Genomic DNA, 14,901 nt, shown 5'->3' with positions numbered 1-14,901 from the left:
CGCCTAAGAATATGACACCACATAAAAAATATATATATCCCCCATCAACACTGCACGTGTCATATCTTTGGTTTAAGCAATTTCTTTGGGTTTATTTTGGACGGTGCAAAGAGCACCACTGAATAAGGCTACTCGTTTTGCCCTCTGCTGATGTGGTCTTCCTCTTTGGAAAGACAGACCTTAACTAGCTTCACCCACATCCCTGGTCTGTGGCCGAAGTGTGTACACTGTGTCCAATTTGTGATCCCACACTCCCTCCGTGATGCTGCGGATTGATTTGCGAGCCTGAGCAAGTGTAAATATCTTAAGCAAATGTTCGTTTTCAGTTCTGTGGAAAGAGTTCTATTTTCGTGCGCAGACTTCCTGTCTTTTGCGTTCGGCGTGCAATGGATGTGTGTGGTTAGGCTGTTGCCCGGCGAGCGGCGCACGCTCACAGGCTCGCCTTCATTTCTGTGTTTACAGTGAGGACAGTTCAAGAAATCGACTTGAAGTGCATCATTGTTCTCCTGTGATGTTTGGGAGGAAAAACATGGATTTGACATGTCAAAACAGGATAATCCATGGGTGTTTATGACTTAGCTTCCTAAAACGTCAAGGTAGGATTTGCTTTGGATGGACAGGCAGCGTCTTGAATGGGTTTTTTCGTTACAATAGCCTTTGCGGAGGTTGAAAAAGAAACCAATGAAAGGAAAACAATATAAAAAACAACATTTTAGTATAATTTCCAGGTAATATATAATTAGGGAAATAAATCAGAGCCTGGCCTGTCCTGTCCTTTTACTGTACAGAATAAAATCATTTGTGCAATGCCAAACTCATAAATGCATACACAAATCTAGGGCAGAATTGGTACTTATGATAGGTTTTTTATAACACGCTTACTACCCAGAGTTTTCTAAGCGCGGACCCGGCGATCAAACCTATGTTGCTCCGTATCATCTTGCTTCCAAGGCGAGCATGTTGCCCCTGAGCTATCCTCCCGGGACTTCATCAGGATCTGTCGGCCAACATAGAGGTTCCACCCATTTAAGAATGGCAGAAATGCCCTGGGGTATTCTATGATAGTAGCATGCATACACAACTGTTAACAACATATAAAAGGGAACTTGCATAACAGCAAGAACGCATGTGCGATAAAACTGCCCCACTGTTTCCCCATGCTTCCATATCACAGAGGGCCACACTACTATGTTGCACGTTGCAGGTGGTGTTTATATCATGTGCAAATCATGGCCATTTCGAAAGCTGTTTACCTAGCACTCCCAGGCCTGGTATCAGTCACTGCTTGTAACTTAGTACCACCATGGAAGGTATCGGGGGCCATCTGAATGCTGTTTACCTAGCAACTCCACCAGGGAAGTTATCTGCGACAGCTCTAATGATGTTTCCCTTGCCCCACAATGATTGGTATCAGAGACAGTGTGATAGCTGTTTCCCCGCCACCCCTAGGGCGTGCATGCAGGACAGACCAACGTGCTATTTGAGGAATACCATCACCACAGAGATAGTACCCTGGACAGTCCAAATCAGTTCACTTATTACCCTCAGAAGTCGAATGAGAGCTTGTGTATGGGACAGTCCAAATGCTCTTTACCTGGCACTCCCAGGGTTGAACTCAAGGACCACTCAAATTGGGTTAACTAATACCATCACCAGGGTTGGAATCTGTGAAAGTCGGAGTGCACTTTACCTACCATCAGAATAAGGGACCGTATCTGGGACAGTCTGAATTCTGTGAACTTAGCACCAGAAACGTTGCTAAGTGGGGCTGAGGGGGCTATAACCCCGGGTCTTTTGGTTGTAGCCCCTGATAGAACCCCAGGAGCTAGATCCCAAAGGCTAGCTAGCCCTGCGACCCGACAGTCTCAACATCAGTGTAGCCCTGGACGTATTGCAGACTTAGCAACACCCCTGCTTAGCACCACAACAAGGACTGGAATCAGACACAGACCAACAGCTGATTACCCAATGCAGGCAAGATACAACTATAAGCGCTCCGTTGTGTATCTGTATTGTGGCATACCCCTGTATAGTGCTCCGTTATGTATCTGCATTGTGGCATACCCCTGTATAGCGCTCTGTTGTGTATCTGCATTGTGGCATACCTCTGTATAGCGCTCCGTTGTGTATCTGTATTGTGGCATACCTCTGTAAAGAGATCCGTTGTGTATCTGCATTGTGGCATACCTCTGTATAGTGCTCCGTTGTGTATCTGCATTGTGGCATACCTCTGTATAGCGCTCCGTTGTGTATCTGTATTGTGGCATACCCCTGTATAGTGCTCCGTTATGTATCTGCATTGTGGCATACCCCTGTATAGCGCTCTGTTGTGTATCTGCATTGTGGCATACCTCTGTATAGCGCTCCGTTGTGTATCTGTATTGTGGCATACCTCTGTAAAGAGATCCGTTGTGTATCTGCATTGTGGCATACCTCTGTATAGTGCTCCGTTGTGTATCTGCATTGTGGCATACCTCTGTATAGCGCTCTGTTGTGTATCTGCATTGTGGCATACCTCTGTATAGCGCGCCGTTGATTCACAAAGTTCAATATGCACTCAATAAATACCACAATAATAATACAAACAATAATAATGGGCCATGAGGGCCCATGTGACACAAGAAGGCAGGACCTGTACAGACCAAAGGGCGAAACAGCACCGGAAAGGCAGGTATAAAGACGGGCCTGCGTAGCAAGTGAAAGCATGCAATAAGCAGAAGGGAAAGAGTCATCAGCGGGCAAGCAAGGATAAAGCTGGAGAACATGAAGGGCCTGGACCGCGTGTCACACGCAGTCAGAAATGACCAGGCAATCAAAAGGAGCCCATGTGGACACGGATATGTCATTTATTTGTTTTTGGGAAACAGCTTCAAAACTATGCAAACACAGTTTTGAAATTCATCTTAGAAATCATATAAAAGTGTGTCAAATTGTCCATGTATGCATACACATTGTCCACCCACACAATACACCTTCCTCCTCTTTATAGTGCAAATAGCTGTTGATGGGTGAGACAGTTTCTTCCCGGCTCCAAGAGCCCTATGTGGGGAAGTTCACACCATGGCCATGTGATAAGCCATGTGATAAGCCTTGACAGGCACGCCCTACAAGTATATGAGTCCTGCGTTACAGTCTGTAACATGGCTCCTTCGTTAGCTCTTTTGGAAAGCTTACCACTAAGCTCTGGCCTGGATCAGTAGCTAGTAAGGTGGTGTAGATCCTCTAGACTTGGCAATGCCATGCTGTTGGATTGCCTATCCTAGGCCCCAACCCACTCCCCTTTATGTCATTTTCAGCAGGCTTCTCTTCACCTTCCTGCAGCTGGGCCACCCCCTACAGGACAAGGGATGGGAAACCCATCTTCACGGTACACTATGAGGCATCCACCTAACACCCTTAATTAGTTCTGCTCCTAATCTCATCATGTGAACCCCCTGCTGAGCGCATCATCATTCTGAAAATTAAGCTATAGAGTTGACTCGAAACCAGGTGAAAATGTGGTGGGAATTGGATGTTGGCATCTGTCGGATTGTGCTGTGTGGGAGAAGCTTTAGGCTTGCAAGGGACACTGGGGTCGAATTTTGGGAGCAATGACTGGGGATTCTGGACCCTTCACAGCCGCCTTACGAATGCCCGATTAGAACTTTTCATTTCCCGATGGACACAAATCCAGCCTCACCAGTCAAGTTAGGGGAAGTTTGAGAGGGCGCTCGGCATGACAACCAGCATGCTTAGGGATGAGAAAGGGGCTCCTGCAGTTCATTCCTCGTGTAGTCATCTCTATGAAACAGAGGTCCATGCCCCACATAACCCTTAGCTCTTCTCTTAAGGCAATGGGCCTCATTATAAGTATTGTGGAATGGGTTAACAGGTGCCGCTAATGGTGGCGGACCCATTAAACCCATTCCGCAATATTATGAGGTTCCCTCGTGGGACCCGATGTGGACGTCTGTCCACGAAACAAACATTTGCAGCAGATCACCCATTATCCAGCAAAACAACATCATTGGTAATGAAAAAAAAGGTCCACCAGTCTCTCACATTTCCCCATGTAAGGCATGCAATGGAAAGACTGCACCCTTTTTCACACTAAAAAATAAATCAGTAGTTGCATGAACCACAAGTGTCTACTATCTTTTTTCATCCTAAGAGAGAGGCGGCAAGTAGACAGATAGAGCAAAATAAACTACAAATATACTTAAAGGGGATTTACAAAAAATGCTCGCTATCCTTAACAACGGTTCAGAGCTACTGTTGTAACTGTGCAGGTTTTGAGCCGTGATTAATTTGTTTTTCGCGATGGGGGTCCTATTGCCTTCAATATATTCACAGGACCAGAATGTCAGCTATGTTTGTATCTTCGTTCTAGCTGTTATGATCTGATAATGGGGGACAGCCATAGATCATGATGGTATCCCATAGTTTAACCGATGGAAATCAATTCGAAGTAATTACGTTGACTTATTTTGAAATATATATAGGGTTGTGGGATAAGGGCTAAAAGGGGGTGGGGAGGGGCTTGGGTTAGGGGCAGTAGTTTAAGGAAAGGGGGCTAGGTGGTGGGCGGCCTCCTCAAATTATTATTATTTTTTTTTAAAGAAGTACAATTTCGAAGTGATCACTTTGAAGCAAATTTGCTGGAAGTGAAATGACATGTAAGCGATCCTGATCTCCTGCACATATTGGCCTCAAAATACCCAGCACTCAGTTTGCTTTCTTAAAACTCTACTTGTCTTTTGTATGGCAAAGACCAGTGTTAAACTGTTGATTTAACGTGCTGTCTCTCTCGTGCGCGCGCGCGTATGTGCTTTTTCTTTTTATATATTATAAAGGATGAACTACTTTGACTAGGCCCTTCAAATTCGAATTTCCCACAGACAGAGACATCACAGACGCGTACATATGAATGATAGAAATAGTGGTGTTGACATGTCTTGAGATTCCGAAGTGGCTGCATGCGAAGTGTCAACCGGATGCGGTGCACGCCCTGGTCGTGGAGAGTCGGGCGTGCATGTATGTCGTTTTGGAGTTCTGTGGAGCTCGTTCTTTCCTCGAGGCTTTTAGAAATAAACTGGCCTACGTTTAGAGGTGTTAAGCTAGAATTCACAATATCCCGCATCGCATTAGAGACACGCATGCTGTTTCACGGAGTCAGAGCTCACGACAGACTGTCCCACTTCACAGTTACTACAGAAGAATGCACTTTATGCAATAGCGGCCTACGCTGGCCCCCACTGGGATATGCAGCAGGCCTGGAAAGCAAGTTATTTATGAAGAGCAGGGCCTGAGCGAGTGTCCAGGATATTTCACTCAAATGTTAAGGTTTTAGGTTAATTTGTTTTAAGATCGTAGAGACATGAATTGATGTCTATGGTTGAGTTTGGACTTTCGTTCAAGAATGGTGTACCCCTAGCTTTGTATATTACTCTTATGTATATTTACTTATAGTTTTATACAATGTTTTTGTGATATTCTTGAATCTGCTGCATGGTTATAACATTTGTGATTTTTTTTTTGTCTCTGGCTTTGATGGTTTCTTTCTTTTTCCTTTCTTCCTTTTCTTCTTCTTCTCTCCCCTTCTTACACTTCTATTCTTTCTCTTGTGTAGGGTATTTAGTGGTAGTTTATGATGAACTGCTTAGTATGTTTTGACTTTCATTGACTAGGAGCATGATTTAAAGATTAATACCATATGTTGTTATTATTTGCTGTTGTGAAAATAAGAACAAATTGAAAAAAAAAACTGAATGGTGGTTTCCATTTTTACAGTACATCAAGATAAATACACTTTTGTCCTGAAGCAGCGCGTGTGAAATTCACGCTCACATGTTTCAGCTGAGCCCTTAAGTACACGTGCACAGCCTGAAAGAGCCACTTAAGTTGGAATGGAGTCAAGAAAGGCCACAATTGGGATGTTCCAGCGCAGGATGGTCTGTGGTTGCACGGCTACAGCTACTGTGGACGTGATCCACTGCAAGCAAACCCTGCATTTCTATCTGAATAATCATAGGGGCGCGCGGCATAGATCAACGTGCGGCATAGAACAATATGAAGTGCATGTCAGTGTAACGACGGATCCGCGAACCTCACGAAGTATACTTTTGATGGAGGGAACTTGAGTGCTGTTGTGCAGGTCGCGTTGCACAACCAGCAATACTGTGAAAAGTGAGCGGGTGGGTGGTCTTTGAAAAGGTGTGTGCATTCATTTGAAGATGCCAGAAATCGGTTGCAGTTAAGTAAGGTGAGGTGGCTGGGAAGCAGAGCCGGCTTGAGACATGGGCGACCTCAGCAATCGCCCAGGGTGCCATATTCTCCCCCTGCCAAGCCACTTTGGGGGGGTCTGGTAAAGGCTCACAGAGCTGGCGTTGTAAAGGCGCCCCATTAAAAAGACAAGCACCCCACTCTCGGGTACTCCAGCACGGGAGAAGGGCGCTTTCCATTTCCATAGAGCGGTGTTGGTTAGCCGTGGCGCTCTAATTAAGTGCCCACTTCAGCACCAGCGCAAAATTTGTGCCGTTTCAATCCCCCCCTGCTTTGATGGGGGTGGGGTGCCAAATTTAATTCTTGACCATGTCACATGCCTACAACAAGGTATGGGAATCAGAACCCATTTATGGCTGCCTGAGCCCTCACCCCTTGCCCTAGGCCGGTCTCCACTTTCAGGGCCCTCCTTGTTCCAATGTCCAGGTCAAAACCAACTCTATTGCGCTCTGAAACACTTGTGTATGAGCGCGATAGAAATAAAACATCATATCATATCACTCCACAGTCTATCCCTATTTCCTCACCAAATTGAATTGATGTTGATGAGGTTCAAAACTGGGACAGAGGAAAAAACGATGTCATGTGGTCATGAATTGACCAATCACAGACAGCCAGAAAAACTCCATGCATGCCACAAATCAACTTGTAGTGGGTGCCTTTTAAATAAAACAAAAAAAGGACTTTTTAAATATGTTATACAACAACAGGGTACATATCACTTTACAAAAGAAAATGTATAAAGGTTGCCCCCTGTAACTTTTGTTGTTCATGAAACTTCAATAAATGGGAAAGGTCACTGAGCGGATCAAATAAAAACACACATGCCAACGTTTCACAATGTTTTCATACCGAAAATGCGTGCTGGCAACAAACCGTGTGTTGCATTGCCCTTTCCACAGAAGCGGTAAAACGTTCTCATTGGCCCATGCTACCTCAAACTCTTCTCTTCACTTTGCACGTCGTTAGCACAAACCTAACCCATAGCCTGAGGTAATGCACACCACACACACAAAAGTGAATATGACAAAAGTCGGTATATTCCTGCTCATTTCCTTACATGTGCAGTAGGTGTGGTGGAGCAGTGGGGTGACCAGAGAAATCCACAAAATTGTCAGAATCGCATGAACCCCCCCCCTACCCCACTCCCCCCACACCCATAAAGAAACCGCTACTTCAGTCATGTTCTGGAGAGTTGGAGGGACACGAGTAAATATTCCAGGGAAATAGAAACATTCTGCCAAATGCAAGAGATGATCAGGCCCAGGCAGCATGAACTAGGGCTGCCACCCCTCACCAGGAGGGTTAGAGCGACACAACAGCAGTAAAAATACTCCACATAATTAGAAATATGTGCCAAAATGAACGCCATGATGTCCCGTGTCAAACACAAATATTCTAACACAACTCATAGACAAATTATTTCAAATACACAGAAATCAGTGGGGAAAACAACATTTCAAAAGGGAAGGTTTCTCACAGCAAAAAGTAAAAGTCTACAAATGTTGGGAAAGCCAGTGTTAATGTTAAACTTCCCATTAAACACTAAACATGTCATAAAATAAAACCAGCAATAAAGCCCATTGTGTTCACTCAAACTCACAAAGGACAAGGAACAGAATAACATGACCACACAGGCATAACTTTACAACATACACCAACAAAAAAAAAACCAACATAAAACCCACAATGTGTTCTAAAAACTCACATTACCATTACAATAGATAGGAATAATATACAATAACGTCAACACATGCAACCACAGTTGATAAAATAGCTAGTTCACTACATAACACGCTCTTACTAAATTCTTGAAATGAAATTGATCCGCACTCAAGAAAGGCACTTACAGGCAAAATGCAAACAAGCATAGATGCACATACAAACTTAGCATCAAATAATATTAAGAAATTCGCAACAATACAAAACCAGCGTGTGAGTTAAGGTTACAACAATGTTGGTGTTAATGTTAATTTTATGTTATATTATGTTTAGTGTTCAACAAGAGGTGGATCCTTAACTTCGGCATGTTCATAGACTAACTTTTCATATGTAACAGCATATTTTTTTTTTAATGCAGTGGTATTGAGTGGTATTGAGTGGTATTGAATCTTTTTTCATGCTGAGCCGCTCCTTGAGTAAAAACGGTATTGCCGGGCCTCCCATAGGTGCCATATCTACTTACATTTTCTATTGAAAGCAGTCACTGTACTCCCTTTTTTAAGAGGCTTGTGTGCTCCCTGGCCATGCCCCCCTGGAAGGGGTTGGGGGGGGGCAGCCACGCAGTTTCAAGACGGCTGCGTGGCCTGACATGCGACATATAGCCCCATGCTGTAGGGTGGGGGGCAATGCTGCATGGCAAGTTGACTTTGCAGGGGTGTAATGATACCCCATGTGCGCTGAAACCAGCAGTGAACATTCGAGTTTGGACACTGTAGTGATTCAAGCACCACACATGGCAGAAAAGCAGGAAATATTTACTGAAAACGCGATTTGGCACACCATTGCCTCCCTATGTCACAATCTCTTTAAAATATTGGGTGAAGGTGGCTGTTAGGGTGCCCTTTACAAATACTATGTTTCTTTATTTTTACCTGTTCAGATGATAAACAAACACAATTCCTTCCAAGTCCAGCGTTCGAAGTGAGCGGGAACGGTCGGGGACAGCGTTCCACTTCTTTGAAATCGTTTACTGTTAATAGCTCCACGCCTTTTTGCAACCACTTTCACCATCCTGGAACTGTTCCTTGTGAAGTTAAAGCACTCTTTTCCACTTTACCACCGGATAGCGGTTACAGCTAAACAGAAACCTGTTTCAACTCAATTCGCTGTCAACCAGCATGGCGGCCACCCTTGACAAATGTGTTGCACGTTGCTCCGGTACTTCTTCCTATTCTGTGCCCCGCCGGGGACACAGTGCAACTACTTTTTTTGGTGCACTTCTACCACTCTCCCAGACCCCTCACCTCCGAAACAAAATGTATGGAATACAACGTCCGGCCCTTTCAAAATATGAGTATGTTTTCTTTTCTCGTTTAAATACTATGCAGGCCCAATATTTGCAAATCAACGTACTATTTCGGTGGCCCTGTTCAAACTTATGATGAACTTGTGTTCACCGTGTGTAATGTTACCATGCCTTCCAGCTCCTTAATGCAAACAAAAAGAGCCTCCACGGCGCTGATGGGGCATCTGCTGTCGGAGGAGAGGGGGAGAAGAGGGCAGTTTCTTTCTAGTAGCATGCTATGTTGACCTTCCAATGTTGTGCACGCTGTTGCAAAGTGGTGTCCTATATCTGAATTCCATGCTGCTGTTTTAAAGTAGCATGAACCAGCGGTTAATAATTCTTCTCCTTTTGAGTTTGAAGCTCTCTCCACAGGAACGCAATCGAAACAAACCCTTCCACCATGGCGCGGACAGTGCAGCACTAACGTTTAACAGACGCACTGCCCTCCCCCCCCCTGAAATCCCTGACATGCAGCCGACTACTCAACACATGACTGGAGCCTGCCCAGCTACACTTTTATGCTGTGACCTTGACTTTCTCAGATGCGCACAATGTCAGTTGCACAAAGGAGAACTGTACTTCTCTCTCTCTCACACACACACACGTATTACATATTCAAGCATATGTGTTTGCAGAATTGTATTGGCAATACTTGTGTTCTCCAGAGCGCTTATGTGCTTTCCACATGTTCTGGGCATGCCACAACTGTATAGTGCTTCTGTCTAATGAAGATCGGTTGGTACATGTATATGCCCAGGCGTGTTTCGTATGTGTACTGTTTCTGTACGCGTGCGCATTTGTATGTGTGTTTTCCAAGCGTTGCGCGTGCCGGATTACTGAGATGCCACAGCATAGCCTTGGTCATTTCCTTAAACGTATCATTTTCATATTGTTGAATTGTGTTTTGTGTGTATGGATGTGTGTGTGTGTGTTCTGTGCATCGCCAAATTGTGCATGACAATAATTTGATGACACATCTGTTTTTCAGCTTTCCTTTATACACCGTTTCTTATGTTCCTCGTGTGTTGTGCATGTGTCATAAGCACACATCTTTGTGTCCTTGGGGCCTGATTTACAAAGCATTTTCCAATGGGATCGCATGATTGTGAAGCCCTACTGTAGGTCAGGCTCCCTGTGTCGTTGTCTGTGCTTGCGCGTGTATATTCTGTTTAGTTATGTGGTGCCGTGTTTTCTACATCTACTGTGCACACCCGAAATGTAGACACACAAGTGGGGTCCAGTTTTCTTGCTACGATCCCCTATGCCGGCAGGCGCGCACTACCCTATAGGGCAATAGGCCCGTGGCCGAACCAAAAACACAAAATACTGATGTGGGTCCGTTGTTTTGGTCAAAGTGGGCCACTTTTTTGGCCAATGTGGCCCAGTTGGATGAGTTGCTTCACTATGTGGCTAGTAGTTTTTCCCAGTGTTGCTGAATAAATATTCTATAAAATACACAATTTGCATCACATTTTATCAAAACACCCCCCCTTGGGTACTATTCAGTGTCACAAAAGGGAATGAATTGCCATTTGCAACTGTGGGCCACTTTTTCAATGGTGCCCGAGACAACTGTAAGTCCCAGTCCGACCCTGCCTCTAGGAGATTGTGCTGTGTGCACCCGTCCCACGTAAAGTACAGAGATAAGTTCCAACAATCTCAAAAGTTGATGTGGAAAATGTTGAGATACATGTTACGAAAACGTGGTGTGGGGCCTGTGAACCCCGAACGCAAAATCCGTTTTGATCATCTGTCAATTAGGAGAACTTCCGTGAATGAGGTGTAACTGGTACAGTGAATACATAATTACTGACAGGAGGACCAGAGAGTTTCTTTTTCCACTACATTATTTAAGCAATGTTCGACCCTCCCCGGACACATGCACCGGGTTTCAGTGTTACCGCTCTGCAGAGGCAACATTCAAGGCTAACTGGAGCCTCCCCCAGGCGCGTCCCTCGAGTGCCTCGCTGTGGCCGCTTTAGGCACCGCACCCTGCGAGAAGGGCAGAGCGCGGCGCCCGCCCGTGGCCCCTGCCTGGAACAGCGACAAGTCGCGCAGGAGGCCACCGACGCACGCCGAGCCCCTGTCAGCCGTGATGTCCCCGATATTCCTTCTAAGGCGCCCAGGTCCTCTGCCATACACTTTGCCCCGGTGACTCGGGGTCATCATGGCCCGGGCGTCTGCTGCCAGGCTGGACTAGTATCTATTTCCCCGTGTGCTTTTCAGGGGCACTCATAACATGAACAACAGTATGTGTGTGTGTGGGGTGGGAGGGCGGGGACGGGGGGCGTGTGGGGGGATGCAGAACGAGGGCAAAACCTCCACGGGTGAAGCATGATGGGAATGGAAACAGCCCCGCGAGGAGCCAAAGAATTACCAGCATATATGGCAGCTACAAGAGCGCGAGGGGTGCTCCACGGCTCTGCACCCCACCCCCGCCTTCGCAGCGCCGTCCTGCCTGTGTGTTCGCTTTACACAGGCAGACTTGCTTCACCAATTGGAACCCAGTTCTAAAAGAAAGCACAACGCGCTAACTCGTCTAACGTAAATGATATTTAACGTGTGCATGATGTGCTCGGCTCGTGAAGCTTCTGATCCCCCGGGTCTCTGGGGGTTAGCGAGGAGCTGTGCCTCTGCGCGGCGCTTAAGCGCTCCCTGGCAGACCGACGACACGTGACACTTCAGAAAAGCAAACAACATCTACATGCCTGACTAGCGTTGGCTAACGACCTTAACACATCTACCGACTTGATAGCGAGGCGTCCATTGGCAACATGCACGGGAAGGATACGCGCTCGGCTTGCAAGCAAGGGGACGCCGAGCAAAACGGGTTCGATCCCCGGGCCCGCGCTGAAGCGCGTTATAAATAACCCATTCCATTACACGAAGCCACACTTTTCCTCGCAGCCTCCAGATCGGTTCCGCGTGTTCTCCCGAGAAAGAACACTTCCTACCTTCCGAAAACAAACAGCAGATGCCACAGGGAGCAACCTGAGGACAGCTGCGGGTGGAGCCCGCCGAGGATTAAAGACCACGGCGGCGGCAATTTCCTGTTTATTTTACTGCGCTGATCCGGGGTTTGAGGTTTGGTTTTGGGGGACTGCAATCCTGTGTCTTCAAAGAAAATGAGATCTTTTATCCCCGCACGAAGATTCTACGAGAACCCTCTCCCAGGATGGGCAGACCTGTGCCAACTCGCCAACGGGAAAATAGAGAGCGCTGCTGGCCATCTGGTCCCCGAGCTGCACCCTGCCACCACCCTGTAACCAGCAACAGCCAACATGGACCCTAAGCCTGGCGAGTGCAGCTCAGCAGGACCCTGGGTCTAGACCTGCAGCCCCCGAACCTTAACCCCTGCACCCAGGGCCTTGCAATCACCGTGCAGCCACACGTTAACCCTCCAGTCATCGGACCCAGACAAGCAGATTGCAAGAGCGCACGCATCCATAACACCCCGGCCACAGACCTAACACCAGGCCCTAAGAAGCACACCCTCTAACGTTACCCACCAGGCCTTAACGAGCACACCACAACCCAGAGACTCTAGACACCAGGAAAAAAATCACACACTGCATACCCAACCACTGAGCGAAACACTACAGCCACCGAACTGTGGGAAGACCTTCTACATGGACCCCAACACTGCAGCAATCCGAAAAAAGGGGGAAAAATAGCACATTACAATCAAACTCCAAGGCCAACTCACGGCTGCCAGTCGCCAGCCACCAGGCAAGAACAAGAAACGCGCAGTCAACACCAAAGTCGGAAACACCACTCACTGCAAACGGGCACGTGCACGCAAATCTATCCGACCTTCTAACACACAGCCTGGTATAATAACCAGGCCATCCGCCCGACACTGTAGACAGCACACGCTAACATGCACGGCACACGATCGCAACCAGAACCTTGGCGTGACACCGCATCCACCAGACCCAACACAAGCACAGCGCGGGCCACCACTGACCCCGAGAGCCAAGCACGAGTTGGACAGCAAGCACCAGAACACGAGAACTCCACTGCACCCCGCACCGCAGCCAGCAGTCTCCAGCCGGGCGAGGGAGAGGCACGCACGGACACGACACGCTGCAGCCACCTGACGGGCCAGCATAGCATGTGCCTACCTACATCTGCAACCAGAAGTCATGATTCGAGCACTGAAGAGCCTGGCACACGCAGTCTCAATGCGGCGCTATCTAGGGCGGCAGCACCGCCAACCCGCGCGCCTGACGCTGCGCTCGCCCGACGCAAACAGGCAGGGGACAGAAGAAGCGGGCACGCGCGCCACACCTTCATCGGACCCGCACATTACTCGGCCAACCACCTGGAAACGTGCGAGTGGGCGAGAGATGGCGAGGATGACGGTGGAAGAAACACTTAGAGCGAGAGCAAGGCAGCATGATGCCTGTGCCCAGTACTGATAGAAATGCACATGTAAGGTACTTTGTGGAAAGTTCTGTGATGTTTGCGTATATTGTAGCGAGCGCACTAAAAACGGTGGGTGCTCGAGTGAAGCCGTGGGTGGGGGTAGGGTGGGGCCCCCCAATCGCCTGCACATTCCAAGTCCTAGGGATGCCGCTTCATTGTCGGATGTGTACTGCTGCCGCCACTGTGCGCAGAGAAGCTACCCTTTCCGGGCGCAGTGTCCTGCTGGGGTGCATCTCGGGAGCTCGAGGCCACCCCACGGGCAGCGAGCCCCAGTGAGTGCACGCACCCGCCCGCAAAGACAGGGGCACACTACAAGAGCAACCGCAAAGAGTTTTCCCACTGCAGTCTAAGGAAGGCTTCAAGGGGCACAATACCAAGAAGGTCCGGAGCCACACCTGGGCGCGTGTGGGGCCCGCCAGGGTCTGTGAAGCACAGACACAGGGTGATGAGAGAAAGACTGAGGGCAGAAGCAAGGGGCATGCTGGCACCTTACCTTGCACGGTACACGCCTCTCCTCGCCTGCAGAGTGGGATCCTGTCAATGTTCGCCCCCTATGGACGTCTGAAAGAGTAAGCCGCCTGTTGCTCTGATCCAGTGCCGCGGAAGGTTGCTGGGCCAAGGCGCTTTATTGGCCAAAGCTCTTTCGGGGCAGGCTTCTTGGCGCGCCTGTGTTGTGTGCAGGCAGGGTTTGCGTCGGTAAGGCGGGCGGTGTCCCACGGGAGGAGCAGGGCTGAGCTGTGTGTGTGCAGTGTGCGGTCCCCGCTGCTAGTCTGTGGCAGGACAGCACCAGGCGCGGGATGTCAATATGGGAGCAGCGCAGAGCCGCCCCTTGCCCGGCACCCACAGGCACTGGCACACAGCTCACCAATCAGGGGGCGCGGGACAGGGAGACGCAGCCAATCGCCAGTCGCTCTATACTCTATCCTATAGGCCCCGCCCACGAGGTATAAGAGCAAGCAGCAAACTGGCGACAGAACTTGGGGAGGCAGGGAGAGGCGGCGAGGCCAGCGACCTAGCAGGGAAGACACATCAAAGCACACAGAGTGCAGAATAAGGCATACCACGGGGGAAATGGGCGATATGGGTGTGCTGTACCAATTAACAGATGTAGCGTGTTTAACTTAAAGAGAGATATGTGTGTGTGACAAGTTAGTGGTTTTCCTCGTGTAAAATAAACACACGTATGACCGTATTTGCGCGCGTTC

General features: G+C 48.1%; 1 protein-coding gene across 1 annotated transcript in view; it reads right to left on the bottom strand.

Annotated features, from left to right (window-relative positions):
* Window positions 1-14,501, bottom strand: part of NDNF (neuron derived neurotrophic factor) — a 75,026-nt gene extending 60,525 nt beyond the window's left edge. Inside the window, exon 1 of the mRNA XM_069631171.1 lies at window positions 14,190-14,501. The gene's annotated coding sequence lies outside the window, so the exon portion shown is untranslated. The remainder of the gene's footprint in view (window positions 1-14,189) is intronic.
* Window positions 14,502-14,901: the final 400 nt, after the last annotated feature.

This window comes from Ambystoma mexicanum, chromosome 6q (assembly GCF_040938575.1).
Source record: "Ambystoma mexicanum isolate Mex_15411 chromosome 6q, UKY_AmexF1_1, whole genome shotgun sequence".
In the NCBI taxonomy this organism is placed as follows: Eukaryota; Metazoa; Chordata; class Amphibia; order Caudata; family Ambystomatidae; genus Ambystoma; species Ambystoma mexicanum.
This window is presented reverse-complemented; position numbering and strand designations above follow the sequence as displayed.